Raw genomic sequence first — 14,515 nt, 5'->3', positions numbered from 1 at the left:
CCTATGTTTCTTTATATTTTCCATGAATTTTAAGCCTAGTGGCAAAGCTATTACCCAGTGCTTAATATATGCTTACTATTTTGGTTTCATCCCTTAAAAAAAGAGAGATACTTCTAAATGCTTTCAAAAGTATATTTCAAGACTCTTTTTCAGAGTGGTCAAAAACAGGTAAATGTAAGTTGTGGGAAATGACTGAGCTTTTGGAGTGGTTTTGTAACCCACTGTTATTGTGACTGATAATGGATAGAAATGATGGATATTAAAAACAGAGCTTCTAACCAATTTAAAAATGAAATGGCAAAGGAACACTAGACACATAATGATACTTTATATGATGATAAATGGAAAAGAAAATAGAAAGAGTTGAATGCATTGAGAATATGGTAACTATAATTTTAGTCTGCAGGATTTTTTAGCCTATTGTTTTATGCAATCCAAACCCAATGGCCAAGTATAGGTTCTAGTTAGAAAATATTTGTGCAAGTTATGGACAAGGATAGCCTTTTTAGGGTCTCTTCAGAACCTTAGTATTTAGTTTTGAATGTTAAACTTAACTAAAATATTATAATAACTGGCAGAGATATATTGTATGGAATCCAGTCTAAGCTTTCTTGAGGATTCCACAGAAGGGATTTTTAAAGGCCCTGGGGGTAGGGGGTTAGGGGGGAGGGTCTTGATATTAAAATTTTGGTCCTTCATGTAGGATTCACAATGACCTCATTCTTATTAATCATCACTGATCTATGCTAAGCTATTTATTCTACAAATCTTGTAACTATCCATGGGACATGTCTGGGAAAGACTTTTGAAAAGATCTTTTTCAGAAGACTCAAATGACACTTTGCATGCAGAGAGCTCTCTTATGGTTTGATTTAGATATATTCAGGGAATTCCTTTCTAGAATTCAAGCATCATACTAGAAATACCAGAGACTATTAATACTACGTGTATTTTTTGCTCCCATAACTTGGCAAGGGTATGAATTTCGACATACAATCTTTGTAGCGTTGATACTGTGAAGGTCGGTTGACAACCAGGCAGATGGCTAGGGTTTGGCAGAAATACGATTTTTCCTCTCCTTGGAGATGCAGAATGGCCCAGATAGTGCATTAGTATGTCCATTCTTTGTAGCTCTAGTCTATTTTATGAAAATAAAACAATGTCATTATTGAGACAGAGTAGATATACTCCCCAAATCACCCATTTAAAGCATGTAATTCACTTTTTTTCTTTTTTTTAGCCTACCACGGAATTGTGATTGTTTAATTTTCAAATCTATCTTTGGGATTTTTTCCCATTCTTTACTAGATCTAGAACAATGACATGACTCATTTAAAAATATGAATGCCCTCAAAGTACCTCTAAATAAATTTGCTTTCAGCTTTCAAGTTTAAAGAGAGGTCTTGTGAGGAAGACTGTGCCATCTTTCATTCACGAGCCAGAATTATCTCTTTGTAGTTCCGGGGTTACAAAGACAAGATAAATCAGTGTGTGTGTGTGTGTGTGTGTGTGTGTGTGTGTGTGTGTGTGTGTGTGTGTGTGTTTTGTTGTTTTGTTTTAATGTAGGAGGTGTCCTCTGAATTTTCCATCTTTGTAGGTCTAAAGTAGTACTTTTATAATTTCATAAGGTTCAGCCTGGTAAAACTTATGCATTCCATTGCCATTGCAAAATTTGAAAGATGTTATTGTTTAGATCCATTAGAAGTAAGCAACTTGAAATGAGGATGGAGCTTAGTGACAGAATGTTAACCTAGCACCTGCCAGGCCTTAGGTTAGATCCCCAGATCTAACCAGGTAAGCAAGTAACTGATAAGCACTCAGTTGTCTGACAATATAATACCTCTTTAGCAGACAGGTTGATGAAAAAAAACATGTTAATAGTCTTCTTGAAACACACAACTAAAATATTATGACAATTTGTATATGTATCAATGACTATTCTCAATCACAATCCTTATACATTTTTTTCAAATTAAATATTTACTAAGCATCTACTGTCTGTCAAGACAAGGGTAGGAAGAAAGTTACAGTACTGGCCAATAGTATACAGACTTTTATTTGCTCCTTTTTTAGATTTTTAAAATAATTTATTCTTTTGCAATTATCTATTTTATTTTCATTTTCAGCAAATTCTTAGACAATTAACTCTTAATCCCTGATGTTTTATAAGACAAGCCAACTTCTACTCCCCTAATTATAGAAATCCCAGGTACACAAATACACAAATGATGTTTCTCTATATTCTTTCTTTTATACACACACACACACACACTCCTAAAATGTTCAAGTGCCATGTGTGCAAGTAAAATCATCAACATGTGAGACATGTAATTTTACATATTTCCAGAATACTGATAACTAACAGCAATTCAGAGTACATTTTGAATGTTACTTTATGCCTTTCTTGTATTCTGTGGGTTTCACTAAATCTAAGCTCCTAAATAATGGATTTGAGGTGGAGAACTGCAAATATTTTGGTAATTTTCCTCCAGGCATAGCTGCTAAGCAGAGAAATAGAATACTAGGAAATTTCTGTCTCAGATTTATACTGGAAAAGAATAATATACAGGAAGGAGTATGATGTTAATCAAAGATCATAGTGTTTATTTTACCTAGAACTGAAAGAAAACAAAATTTATGAATATTAGAGAACATTTTTATCCAAAACCTTCATTTTTCAAGTAAAGAAACAAAAAGTCAAAAAAATTGAGTGATTAATTCAAAGTTGGTTAATTATTAGTTAAAATCCAAGAATCAAGTGTTTTCCTTTATGAAAAGAACTAGATTTATAGCTTTCCTATTCTAAAATAGGCTTCTTTTACATTAAAAACGTATTCAACTGCCTTTTCTTTTTCCTAACCTACCATTTAATTTGAGCTCCATTTAACCTCAGCTATGATCAGATGACCCACGTCAGGGATCCTGAAACTGAAGCATGCATAAGAATCAAGGGGGTGGGGTTTGGCTATAATGTATTCCTGGGACCAACTCTCAGTCTTGATGGCCATCTGTCTTACTGTTCAGAGTTTTTTTCTCTAAAATACATAAGGTACCAGGTCTGCCACCCAGAGCTGTACAGTCATTTCTCATTGGCTACCACATGGAGATTAGTGTGAAAATGACTATGTGTCTATACAGATGGTTAATGAGTCAGTCTGCAATAAGAATGGGGCTGCTTAGCATGTCTGATTAGCATTCACAGCTCCCAAGGCCTAGCCTCCCTTTTTCCCCTCAACAAAATAATGTTAAAAGTGCTAATGATAAGACAACCACAAAAATACGTTCTTATGAGCCTCCACATGTTTTGAGTCCTTCAAGATGCAAGGAATTAAAAATATGGCTTGAACAGTCAGAGTTCTTAGTTTTAGCAAAATAACCGAGGCTTGTCAGTGTAAATAAAAAATGATTTAAGGTAAAGGATGAAGGGAATTATACAATATGAGTAGATTTAGAAGTACTTAGATCTTAAACAGGCCTCTCTTGGGGGAGGCAGGTGTTATCTCTCCCTCTTGGGTTCTATGGGAAGACATGATAGAAGCAGATGGCAAAAGTTGTTGACTGAGCCAAGGTGTAGTGTGTACTATAATTATTGGATAAAATCATGGCTTATTCTTTAGTCTCAATTATAATTCTTGTAAAATATCAGATCAAGGTTTTAATATACTTAGGTGACTTGTGACGGGCTGGTGTTGAAGGACGCATGCAATAGTGAATGAAAATTTTGTGAAAAATTCTATGATTATACTGGTAGAAAGGTTAATGGTATCTGGCCCTTGCTTTGCTGGAATCTTAAGATTCAGGAATAACTTCCATTTGAAGAAGCATTTTTCTAGAATCAATCTGGTAACTCTTGTAACCCAGTGAGATCTATTTATTTTTATTTGTAATTATGTCTTTCTGTAGTAGGAGATGGTTTCATTGCAATGGGAATTTTTTTTGAAAAGTCATATTTGACTATGACATTCATTGTAAAAACTCATTTTAAAACATTATTTTAGAGCATATGTGGAGTTAAACACATCATTGACCTTACTAGTCCAAAAGTCTCTTTATTGTACCACATGAGATACCTTAGTTTATGACTAGACATATTTCTCCATATATAGAATTGGAATATTGTGGGCTAGGAAAAGCCGAGTAGAATCTGAGGCTAAAAGATTCTTATTATTCTTCTTCATTTTCCTTCCATTTAGTGCTCCTGGATGACTTTACCATTGTGGGAAATATCTAAAGTCTTAAAGAGACTATGAAAACTCATCTCTTCTCATGTGCCTGAGAAAAGCAAGCAATATAAGATAATGTACTAACTCTGTCATATGCAGCACACAGTTTCCACCTTTGGGTCTAGTTAGTGATAGCAACTTTTTCCTAATGGCAAGAAGAAGAAGAGGAAGTTCAGGGAACATCCCCTCTAGTTCCATGTGAATCTGGAAATTATGCACAGCACTTCTGGCCCCTGTGTTGTTAATCAGAGCCTAGTCAGAGAGCCAAATTTCACTGTAAGAGTGAGCAGAAATTGTCACCAGTAGTTGGAGGGCCATAAACTCAGTGGGAATTTAAATGAATAGATATTAGTGGAAGGCTGGATTCTTTGCTATAGTAGCATAGCAAAAATTGTGAATAGTTATTTTCCATGTCAAAGCTGCCTTGTGTGCAGGCTCCTTCATGGCTCTCTGTTCTAGAAGTAAACTCCTCAGAAGGTTCAATGACAATCTCTTTAAGGTCTTCCTAATAAGCAGCTCGTGGAATGATAGAACTTCAGTGTTAACATGGTCATCTAGACCAGTCAACACCTGGAAAATCTTAATTAAAATATCTATCTTCTAGATTTACTGTTTTACATGGAAAAATGAAAGAGCATGTACGAAGTTACAGAATTATTATTGGTGATGACTGTGACTAGACTACTGGAAAAACTGGCAAATTTTGTTTTCTTTCTATTCCTCCTGGATAAACCCTAAGCTTGGCTTATATCATGCTACGGTGGGAGAAAAGATGCTTATGCCTATTGTAGTTCATAACAGCCTATGTACTTTTAGAGTACTGTTAAATGCTGTAGAATGATTAAGTCCATTCATCAATTGGTAAGGCTTCCTTTCACTTACTGAAACTAAGGAGTTTTGTTAGAACATAGTTTATGGTTGTAGATATTTGTAGTCATAAAAGCTAAGGGAAAAAAGGTATTGAAGTAGAGTTCAAGGGACCCAACCTAGTCATTGTGCTCTTCTATTTATTTACCCCTTCGATAAATTATTTAAATTCTTTGATGCTTTCATTAGAAGAAAGAAGAAATTAGGCCAGATTGTAAGCTATTTAATATAGATAGGGTAGGTTCTAGCCAATCAAAAAGCGGACAGTCTTATACAATTGAACTGGATGAACTAGTGCATGCTAACAACGAATTCTATGAATTTTCTTTTGCAATTGAATGGCACACTGAAAAAACCAAGATATCAGCCCTGGCTGTTAGTATGCATTCTTACTAGCTCGTTCTTACAAGATAAAAGCTTCCCTTGAGGTTTACATCTGATGACTGCATGTTATTTTTTTAATCCTCACAGCTCAAATAAAATTAAAAAATTAAAAAATCTCTGTAAGGTACTTCTACAAGAGAGAGAAAATATTTTCTAATTAGAAAAGCCAGAGGTTCCCAGGTCCTTCTCTAAAATAAATTCTAAAACAACTGGCTTCTAAAATGATGAAGAATATACTTGGCTATAAAAAGAACCATCTCTGGAGCCTAATTCAAAGGCCTGTCACATTTCATTATGTTTCTAAAGGCTTCCGTACTGAAGAGAGGACGATTGTGTGTCTGGAGGTGAGCCTGAATGTTATCTTTACAGAGGTCTAAAGATAAATGGTGCAATGGAAACAGAATCCATCTAGGATGAATTGGAGAGAATAATTCTAATTTATGACATTGAAATTCCCACTTTACTTTTAGGAAGGAGATAAGGCCAAGCACTCCAGTTAACGGAACATGAGCTACTAATTTCCTAAGAAAGACAAAAGGAGGGGAGTCTATTGCTCTTACATGGAATGAGCAATTTTTGTCAATCTCAATGTTGACAATGACAGACTGTGACAAGAGAGAAAAATGATAGGAAGACAGCCTTAGATCAAAACAAAGAACAATGTAATGTCAAACAATGACTTTATCAGTTGCAGAGGTGAGTTCTCCTTCCTGGATTTCAGTTATCTTACTCATTAACGCCTGACAGGGGCTCTATGATTTGAGTGGGATGTGTTTTCTACATCTGTGGTTGTGGAGTGTGTGTATGTTTGTGTGTATGTGTGTGCGTGCACGCGTGCATCTCTGCATCACCTTCAAATAGTGTTTCCTCTATGGCATTCTTTAAGGGCCAAAGCTATGCTTGAGGGAAACATTGGAAGAGGGCTAGAAAAAAGGTGACAGTGTCCAAAAAAAAAAAATGCGCTCATTTACTGACTTATGCAACTCTAACTTCTCTGGATATTACCTTTGTAAGAACTATAAAAACATAAAAATTAAAATAAAAGCTATGACTCTCCCTCAAACAGATGAGCATGGATTTATGAAGATAATCTCACTTGGTAATATAGCACTACTTTGGAACTGAAAATGGGTCTTTTGATGCCGGGGCCTCCCGGCAGCAAATTGGGGTTCCTGAATTAAGGGGCAGGGACTGGAAAAATTAGAAGAGAGACAAACACATCGGGTCCAGGAGGTCTGCAGCCCAAGCAAAAACTGCCGCGCCGTTTATTCTTAACTCAAAGTTTTTATCCCTTCTTGAGACCAGGGCACTGCCAGGTGTTACATCCAGATGGTTAATCAGGGAACTGTTGGGGGTTACATTCATATGGTAAATCTCAGATCAATTGAACAGGAGAAGGCCAAAAAAAATAAGACAATCAAGCAATTATCTGATGCAAATCAAAGTACAGTTTGATTCCACTCTTGCTCCCGACATATCCCCCATCTTTATTTTAAAAGAAACACAAGTGCAATTTCTATTCTTTCCACTATCTCTAATTATCTCATTATCCTGTCTCACTTTCCAAAAATGACTGGTCCCTTCATCTAAAGGGGATAGATGGGCGGAGATTCAGCTTCTGTGACTTCTTCAAGCTGACTCAGGGGCGTTGTCTCTGTGCTTGACCAGGGACCTTAAGAAGCCTAGCCTGTTTTATTAGGGATTGCAAGGATTAGATATCAGGAATAATAATTTGCTCCAAACTGGAGATCATATTTAACATTTAACAACTGCACGAACCATCTTTGGCTACAATAGTGTAGTTACATAGCACCCATTTGCAAAGGCCTTTTCTACAATTTGGATGGCCCTCTCATGATGTGAAATCATGAGAGTTTAAATGTTATACAGAGCAAAGAAAGACACTCAAATCCTGGATTCCAGCTGATTAAAGTAGTGGCTCCTGATAGTAAGGGTCTTCTCATCCTACCTTATCTTTGGCCCTCTTGGCAATGTTCTTTCCTGAGGCTTTTTCCTTATAACCGTGTTTACATGTTCCAGCCCATGGAAGTAGCTGATCCTTTGAATTGGACAAACAGAAGGTGATGTCCTGACACGACGGGAGGCAATACTTTACCTGTCTTTCTTCTAGGATATGTACAAGATGGGCATCCCAGGTTTTCTCTCAGATTTTTCACTATGGATTGGATAAAGAATATAGGAGAAAGAACACTGGATAGTGGTACTATGTTTCTAGGCTAGCTGGCCTTGTCTAAACTCTAGCATCCTGAACTTGTCATATTTCTCTTTTCCCTTCCCTCCTACTTTTTCTCTTACTCCCTCTTTACCTACCTCTTTCCTTTCCTCCTTCCTACCTTTTTTACTCTCTTCTTCCTTTCTCTCCCTCCCTTTCTTCCTTCTTACATATTTTATGCATATTTTCTTTTGTTTCTCTTTTGTGCATGCTACCAAGGAAAAGTCCCCAGTGCCTAGTTTAATTTCTGTTATAGTTTCAGGTAGAGTTATGGAATTAAGTTTCCACAAGGGTCACTTCAGAACCTAAGCTGGCAGCAAAGTCTGTCCTTCTCCACAGTGTGCTATATGTTACATAATCAAGACATCTCCAGTCCTTTTCCCATATTTTTCTGTTACAGCATGGCATTGTTATTAAATTGCTGGTGCATTATGTCCACACACGAGCCCAGGAAACAAGAAATGGAGCCTCACAGTTGCTGGTGTGTCTTGGTAACACAGAACACAAGCCACTACCGGTATGGAGATAAAACAGTAGATGTTTTTCAGGCAGCAATTTAATCTAGGGCCTGATAGAAGTGAAGACAGTCAAGCTAAGCCCAACTCTAAATTTGGCTCCAGTCTTATTTCTTCTCCTGTAAAAGAAGAAATTTTATTTTCCAGGGTTTGTTTTTGCAGAACCATTGTTATTATGGGTTGTGAGACTGAAGTGTGTATTCCTAAGTAATGTATGTGTGTCATATGTATTGTGTGCTATGTGTACTTGCCTATGGGATGTGATTAGGTTTGTATAGTCTATAGGTGCAAAAGAGTGTGTATTTGTAGTTCCTCTGTATACACAATGTATAGTATATGTGTATGCATATTTTGTAAATTTGTATGATATATACATGAGCTTAAGGGTGTGATTGTGGGGTATATTGTGAAGAGATGTAAAGTTATACATTGTATGTTCACATATATATTTTGTGTATCACATTTCTATGTATAATATATTTGCATTTGAGGTAAGATGCATATATTTGTCTGGTGGTTTTATATGTAACATGTAGTATGTTTGTAAAGATTGTACATGCGTGTGGCAAATCATAAAAATGTATGAGTTGTGAGCATGTCTGTATGTCATAAGCATGCATTGTATCTCTTAGCGTATTTGATATGCTTGCATGTAGTGTGTGAATAGTATAAATATGATGTTTGTGTAATGGAGCTTTCACACTTTGTAGATCTGTGCTCACATGGGCATGGAGAGAGGAAGCTATGTGGCAAAGATACACATAGCCAGTTAGCCATTGGAAACCCAAGATTCAGTGAAGGCCATTCCAAACATCATTGTATTGATAAAGATGCATTAGGCTCACAAACTGACATGTTGAATTTAAAACCCCTTTGTGTAAATACTTAAGGATAATAATCATAATAGATCATCATTGCAATTTGTTCTCTCTTAAATAATAAGCTAAATACAATAGTATCTCAGAAATAACTCTGATCCTTTTTCTTCCAAGTCATGTATGCTAAGAGCTTTCTTGGTGGCCCTTGCCCTCCAGAAAGCTAATTATCTTGCAAAGCAATGGAAGGAGAAGGTTAGATGCCTAGTAAGAGTTAAAAAAAAAAGAGAGGCATTCAGTGACTTGTAGTTTTATTGTAGTTTAGAAATCATTACGTTAATATTGACAGTGGCCCTTCTTCAAAATGGACTCATGTTTTATGTTGATATATTTGGCACACAGAGTCTTATTTCTCAGTTTGAAAATAATCTTGAACATCTACAAATGACATTAAAGAAACCCCTGCAGCCTCTTTTGGGGCTTCATGTCTAGCTAACTGCAAATAAAGGTGAAATATTTTCCACAGTTAGAAACTCCACTCTTAATATCATTTTTACCAGACTTCTGAAAAATGAAGCTGTCACAGACCCAAGGCTCAGAGGCAAGCATGTGAATATAAATGCCACTTGCTAACTCTTCTGGCTATTTGTCCCTACATGCACTCTGTTCAAAGAATTGGTCTCAAATGCAACTTTGAGACCGAAACAACAAACCTTTTCTCAGAATTCTCTGGCAGGGAAGCTGAGGTAGCTCCAGTAAGACATGCGCCGAAGTCTAATTCTTCCCCTAAGAGCCAATCCTCCTTCATAAGATGTCAGAATGTTCTGTCTCCAGCATGATACTGATGCTGACATGTTTCTTGTCTTCACGTTTTCTGCCATTTAGAGATGTTGCAGTTTGTAATACACTAAAACATGAGAACACAACAAATGCATTTCAGTTACCTATCGATTTTTATTCATGTGAGCCTGCTGGGCATTCTCATGGCTTGGAAACTCATTCAAAGGGACCTAAGAGGCTGTATCAGAGCATGTGGGAGCTCAGTGCTGAGGGCTTTTAACTACTCAGACCTGTATTACTTTACATAGAATAGCATCAGTAATTAATTTTTTAATTGGTCTTGAGATTTGAATTCAGGACCTCACACTCCTTGACTTGCTTGTTTGACTGGTAGTCTACCATTTGAGTCATGCCTCCATTCTTTTTTGTTGTGACTGTTCTTCACTTTTTACTTCTACTTTTCTTTTTGGTCAGTCATGGGGCTTGAACTCTGGGCCTGGGCAATGTACCTGAGCCCTTCAGCTCAAGGCTAGCGCTCTACCACTTGAGCTACAGTGCCACTTCCGGTTTTCAGTTGGTTAGAGATAAGAGTTTCATGAAATTTTGTGCCCAAGCTGGCTTTGAACAGCAATCTTCAGATCTCAGCCTCCTGAGTATCTAGGATTACAAGCGTGAGTCACTGGTGCTCAACTACTTTTACTTTTTTTGTCAGGACATACTTGTTTGATGGTTATATGACTCTTCCAAAGAATACAAGTAGTAAATGAGACTAATTCTAGGGAGCCTCTCTTAAGCTTATTATTTTCCTCCTACTGATTATTTGAAGATGGAGTCTTATGAACTTTTCTTCTTGGATCTCTTTGATCCTCTGGATTCCAACTTCCTGAATAGCTAATATTATAAGCTTGAACCACCAGTGCCTGACTAAATATTTTTGGAACTAGAAATTAATATAAACTTACTTTTTTAAAATATTGGATAATCCCACTATACTATCATCTTGAAAAGCACAGGAACTTGATATATAACCATCAACACTTTAGGGATGACCACAAAACAAGACTTGTGCATAGTCTATAATACCACCAATAGTCAGCAAGCTACCCTGATTCAGCATCAGCAGCCATTGATCTACAGGAATAATCTTTCATTCAAAACCTTCTACTGATCCGTTTCTTTGTCAGAGATACAGGTAACTCATGATGAGGTTGGAAAGATACAAAAGAATGGAGACTAACCATGAATGAGATTTGTAAGCCATCTCAGAAAGAATGACTTTGGGGCCGGGAGTGTGGTCTAGTGGTAGAGTTCTTGCCTAGCATGGACAAAGCCCTGGGTTCCTTGGTACCAAATATACAGAAAAAGCCAGACATGGTACTGTGGCTTAAGTGGCAAAGGACTATCCTTGAGCAAAAGTGTTCAAGGATAGTGCCCTGAGTTCAAGTCCCAGGACTGCAAAACAGAAAAGAAAGAAAGAAAAACAAAGAAAGAATGACTTTGTCCTCAAAATCATGAAGTTTCATAGATACAGTTTCAGAACTTTGAGTTTCAGAATTATCTTGTGCCTTCTGAGTGGAAAACTAATTGGGAGATTGTAAGATAGAGACACAAGATAGGAAGTTACTATTTTTCTATTTTCTATCCATTTGTTGTCACATATAGGTAATATATGTACAAATCTGTAATAGGTGATAAGGGTAATTAGAAAGAGGGCTATGGGAATACTTACCAAATGAGAGAGAAAAGAGCTATTTACTTTTCATTCAGGTATCTACTTCATTTAATCATTTAATTTGTTTGAAAAATAGTTGAATGCCTGGCATTGTTATAGATATGATGAACAAAATCCATTCCCCTCATTGTAAGAAGGAGACAGACAGTAAACCATCAACAACAAATAAACAGACATATGTTAGATGATAGAAAGGACTTAGAAGAAAATGAAGGAAAGATGGTGCACACAAAGAGATTTAAAGGGGGTGATGGGGTTAAAACTCAGGACCTCAAGACTGCCACCAGTCCATTTTGCATGTTATTTTTCAGAAAGAATCTGCATGTTTTTCCTAAGCCAGATTGACTGTGATCCACCTATTTTACTTTAATTAATTAATTAATTTTTGTTGGTCATAGGGCTTGATCTTGGGTCTGGGTGCTGGCCCAGAACTAGTCAGCTCAAGGCTCTATCACATTGAGCCATAGCACCACTTCTAGTTTTCTGGTGGTTAATTGGAGGTAAGAGTGTCACAGACTGGGTGGATCTCAGTGAGAGCAGAACTGACATGCTTAAGACAGAGGGAAGAGCAAAGTGATGCTGCTTGAGCCTGGGAGAGATAATAGGAATTGAGGCCCCATCTTTCTCTCTCTACTTCTCCTTTTCCTTCTCTCCTCATACAGGACAAGATGAGAAATTTGACCTTGCTCAGAGTGAGGTGGGACCTGATAGAAAATTTTGAGTTGAGAGACATGGTCTCACTTTGGACTTTACCAGATCTCTCTTGGCCACTATAGTAAAACTTTACCTTGTGTGGCAACAGCAAACCAGAAGGATCAGTTAGGAGAAAGTTGTTCAAGGAAAGCTAAGAGATAATCATGCTATATTGACCAGTGGAAGCAGGAGAAATGGTACAGGATTCTGTATTCTATGGAGTTAGGATTGTGTGTTAGAGGTACAGCTGGCAGAATATACTAAAACACTGGATTTACAGAGAGAGGAAAAAGAGGGGGCAGAAAGAGAAGGAAGAAGCAGTGACTAACTGGTATGGGAAAAGGGGTTGGGAAGATTGGGAATTATGTTCAAGCTCTGTTAGGTTTGAGATTTCCATTAGTAAAGAAGATATTGATCATAATGTTTTATTACATAGATTAATATGTATCTATGACATATAAAACCTCAGCCTATTTTAATTATGTTCTAAAATCTAAGTGCCAGTGATTGTATATAGACATTCCCTTCTTGAATACTTGTTTGTTAAACACGTCATTTGAAATATGATATAAAAATTGATGTTAATAAATTCTTTAATTATAAAAAAGAAGACATTGATCAGGTATGCCTGCCTGGTGCTTTAGGGGGAGATCTGAGCTAGAGGCACACATTTGAGAAACTTCAAGAGACAGTATTTGTAGACAAATACAGGGCTGGATTCTAGGGATGTCAGTAGAGAAGAAAGAGATGAAAGTGGATATAAATTCAGATCTGCCACCATGCACATCTAAACCTGTTGGTGTTGCTAGGAAGCCTTTCACTGGGGCCTCTTACTTCAAGCAGCTCATCTTCTTCTATCTAATTCTTCTTCTGGGGTGAAAGTTTCATTTTGTAAGGACTCAAAATAACAAACTAATATTAGTTTAGCTACATATTTGTTTTAAATAGAATTCATAGGTAACCTAGGAACTGATTCACATTCTCAGCAATGTTTCTATGGGAACATATATTCTGAATGCCAAATACGTGTCTTTCAAATTACCTTGGGAATGTTATTCTATTTCAGTAGTTTGGAAATGGCCTGTAATTCCAGAGCAAAATCCTTTACAATTCTATTACCCTCCTTTGCCTTTTCCCAGATATGAAAGTAACATATTTTGGTGCAAACATCCTTTGTCTTCAGCATTCATCTTTTAACATACCCCAAATGGTTTTTATTCTCTTTGAATTTTAATATAATATTTTATTTTTATTCTTATTGTTGGGTATTTTACGTTCTGTAATTTTCCTCTTTCTTGGTCTTTGTCCTTACAACCATACCTGAAAAATTAAAGTAACTGGTAAAATAAGTTATATGTTAGTGATACCTACTGGCCTTTATGTGTCACAGAAATGTATCCACTCTCTCAAATGAATGCCAGAGAAGATTTGGTTGGAAGAATCACTGGTGGGATGTAACTAAGTGTATCATGGAATCTCTGAGACTGTCTCACTGAAAGTGGAGGAATGTAGAAATGAGGCTGAGAAGTCACTGAGGTAATAGAAATTCAATCAGGACCAAAATCTATGTTTTTAAAAAATCTTTGTTTAACTTTCTGGAAGCCTTCAAAAAAGATACCCTCCCTATTTCCTCTGGCCTTGAGACCTTTTAACACAAGGTCCAAATTGTATTATTCACTGCTTTCTTTGGGTAAACTAATTTCATTTTCACACCCTTCTTCTTTGCAGAATGTAGACATCTTTTCTGATTACCATTGTGACATTTTTCGGAATGTCCCATCAACTTAAAAGGATCTCCTCTATTAGCTTTTCATTGTCATTAATCAAAATCTTGTCTTACTCTCATGGTATTTCATTAATCTCTTTGGAAAACAATAGGTTCCAATGTTTGTAAAGTTTATCTTCAAGTAACATTCTTTTAGCTAAACCATTCATTGAGTTAATCTTTGGATGGGGTGAAATGTCACAACCTCTTTCATTTGTTTCAGCCTAATGCTTTTCTTCCTGACTGGGATAAATTATCACTAGGTCTTACAATCAAATTTTTTGGGTTGGTGAAACTGGAAAGCTTTTCATCTCTGTTTCACTGTTGGTTCATGTTCAGATGCCATTAGTCTTTCGAAATTTCCTCAATTTTCAAAATTGAGACAATTGGAAAATAGTGCTTGAAGGTACTGTTCTGGCACAACAGAAAGAACATGTGACAACCAGGAGCTGGTGGCTCATGCTGGTAATTCTAGCCACTCAGGAGGTGGAGATCTGAGAATCACAGT

At 36.6% G+C, this 14,515-nt stretch overlaps 2 long non-coding RNA genes across 2 annotated transcripts in view; one reads left to right on the top strand and one right to left on the bottom strand.

Moving 5' to 3' along the window:
- LOC150067321 (uncharacterized) overlaps positions 1-14,515 on the top strand; it is a 444,788-nt gene that overhangs the window by 149,036 nt on the left and 281,237 nt on the right. The window lies entirely within an intron of this gene.
- On the bottom strand, positions 1,078-13,159 carry LOC150067323 (uncharacterized). The gene is made up of 4 exons (XR_016539551.1): positions 13,077-13,159; positions 9,751-9,944; positions 7,591-7,650; positions 1,078-1,138 (listed from the first exon to the last, which is right to left on the bottom strand). It is a non-coding gene; the product is annotated as an uncharacterized LOC150067323 (long non-coding RNA).

The sequence above is a fragment of the Megascapheus bottae genome, chromosome 2, assembly GCF_031878675.1.
Source record: "Megascapheus bottae isolate mThoBot1 chromosome 2, mThoBot2.hap1, whole genome shotgun sequence".
NCBI lineage: Eukaryota > Metazoa > Chordata > Mammalia > Rodentia > Geomyidae > Megascapheus > Megascapheus bottae.
The sequence above is the reverse complement of the archived record's forward strand: the minus strand, read 5'-3'. Positions and strand labels throughout refer to the sequence as shown.